Source organism: Molothrus aeneus, chromosome 3 (genome assembly GCF_037042795.1).
Source record: "Molothrus aeneus isolate 106 chromosome 3, BPBGC_Maene_1.0, whole genome shotgun sequence".
Taxonomy (NCBI): domain Eukaryota; kingdom Metazoa; phylum Chordata; class Aves; order Passeriformes; family Icteridae; genus Molothrus; species Molothrus aeneus.
The window spans coordinates 49,781,414-49,784,280 of record NC_089648.1 but is presented as its reverse complement, the minus strand read 5'-3'; positions in this window follow the sequence as shown (position 1 = coordinate 49,784,280).

Below are 2,867 nucleotides of genomic sequence, written 5' to 3'. Positions count from 1 at the left end.
AGACACCATGTGTCCAGGCTTGTCTTCGGCAAACCAGAGCTCTGCTTTGTCCTCTAAACGGATAGCTTTTTTTTTTTTTTTAAGAAACAAAAATTGGTTCCTAAAACACACTCATGTATTTGTATGCAAATGTAATGCACTTCTCTTTGCTACCACTATCCAGTAATAATGGGTCTGCAAATTTTGCAGTCCTTCATCTGCTTGAAGTATAATACTTTCTTAATGACATGGAAATACAATGAAATCACAGGATCTCTTTTTCCCAGGCATGATGAGTCATCTCATTCAGGAAAATAATTTTAGTGTTGCACTTCCATGTTTCAAAAATCAATGCAATTTTCATGCATATATTTAAAGACTCATAATTAATTCTATCTATTTATTTTGACATTGCATAAAAGGTGGCCTACTTGGACACACTGTGATTTTAATAAATGAGGTGAAAGGAATCTGTAATTACAAAGTAAAATAGTGAAACCATAAATGTGGTCAGCCATGTCCAAGGAGCAGTGCAACAACCAGAGGAGAATTTTTGGGCAAGGAAATGACCACTCAGCACTGTAACCTAAACACCCACAAGCTTTCAGCCTTATCTTCCATTGGTCTTTACTGCTCAGTGTTCTAGAATAGGTTTTGTTTTCAACAGAACTACAGGGAAAGGGAAAAGATCTTTTCTAGATTCACATAAAATAACTGAAAACAGCAATTTCCAAATTGATGGCAATTTCCGAGGTAGGGGGTCACAATTCTCTTTCTACTTTCTACATCCAACAGAAAACTGCTACATTATCATACTATTTGGAGTCACAGTGGGGATCATGCCTGTTTCCAGCACACAAACGAGGTGAGAAGTTCAGAAGCTGGTTGCAGATCCCAGTTTCTAGGCAAGGAGCAAAAAGCAGAGTGGAAGGTACCAGGATGTATTCCAGAAGAATACAGAACAATAATCCTGAGATCGTGCTTCTGGATGGTGCTGTCCCTCCCAGTTACAGCCACATGAACCACAGCTTCCTCCTGGCACTGCTGCATGGGCTAATGCTCCCAGGAGAAGGATGAGGACTCACCTGTCACCCCATTCTGGAAACAGAGCACAAGTCAATAAGCCAGAAGCAAAGAAGAACCAGGAAAGCAGGAATCCCTCTCACAGACACCTCCAGGGGCTGGCTACATTCCCATCCCCTTTCTTGTCTAACCGGCTCTTCCCACCTGCCTGCCAACAGCTATTGCTTAATAATGCAGCCACCTTGTCAGCAACTGGTTTCTTCTGATGCCAAGATCAGAGATGAAGGAAGGAGGCAAGGGAGGGTACCTACCCAGACAGCTCTACAGTCTCAAGCAAGGAGACTAAGTAGGCTTTTTAGAAGGTTAAAATGTCCCCCAGGAATGTCCCCCAGGATTATTTTAACCTTCTTTAAGCCTAAGTAGGCTTAAAGAAGGTTAAAATAATCCTGGGGGACATTCCTTGTTTCTCATCTCTTTCCTCTGAATTCCACCCAGGCCTTTCAGAGTCTTAGCTGGACAGCTTAAGAATTTGAAAAGGGCAATTAAGCAGGATGTTTAGAGGTTGGAAAGAGAAATCTTACAATCAAAGAAACCCATATGTATAGACAATTCCCAAGAAGACCCTGAAGACAAAGCGGCTTGTTCAAGCCAAAGTTGAAATACAGGTGAACCAAGAGGAAAGATGTCCCCTTTGACACACTGTGGGAAACAGTGGCCACAGAGTCCTTCCAGCATGCCACCCTCCAAAAATGGGGTTTGAATCTTTGCTCACTGCCCACATGGCCCATACCCTGCTTAAATATGTCTGTGAACTGCTTGGCTACAGAGCTGACCCTAGGAGTATACAGAGCATAAACTGCAAAAGTGTGTTTGGATATGGCCTGTAGCTATCATGACTACAGTTTTCAATTGTGAATGCCTTATGTTAGATAACAAGACCTACAGGATTTATCTCATGTCTTTAATCATGTGAAGTAGATAATTTGAGTCTTAGTTATCTTAAGCTCCTTTTATAAACAGTGGAGAAGGAAAAGCATCTTTTGAGGACAAGTTATCCCATGATAAGACTGGCATCCAAGTCAGAAGGAATTACTTTCTCTCTGAAGATGATCTTTCTCTTCAGATGCTAGAGCCAGCCTAAGACAACTAATTTAAATTTAATACATCTATTAGGTATCTAAATTAGGCAACATGAATTCCATCAAATATTCAGATTCAAAGCCCTAAGTGAATGGCCATCTCTGAGAACCAAGCCAGTTATGTGCCTGTGAAAACATTAATCTATAACAAATCTGTATCCTAAGGTAAACAGTTATACTCACCTGATACACTTACTTTTAGTTTCCATTGACTTAAGTTGGTAGAAATATAGTTTCTGTTACAAGTTTTGTTTGTTATCAGGGTGACTTTTAAAATTAATGCAATTTATATACTTGTTAATGTGTTGGGGGTTTTAATTCTTGATCTTGTTTGATTCTGTTGCCATTTTAGTAACCACCTGCATGAAACAAACTCCTTTTTCTTTAAATATGCCCTTCTTTTTCTTCAAATAGCCTTCAGTTGTTGATGTTTTCTCATACATTCAAATATTTAATGCAATAATAATGGCCTTACAACTTTAGGTTGGTTCCATTTTACATAATCATTATGGTCATATCTTTAATTATGTAATTCATGTCTCATACTTTCCAACTTCAGCAAGCAGGGAGACAAGGATCCTGCAGATAAAAACTTCCTACATAGTTATGATTTATTCTTACAGCATCATTCCTCATGAATAAATACACAGCCTTCTGGGAAAATTACTCCCACTCTCTTCCACCTTCCTCATTTTTGCCCTTGAAATTCTAACACTGCAAAATTCT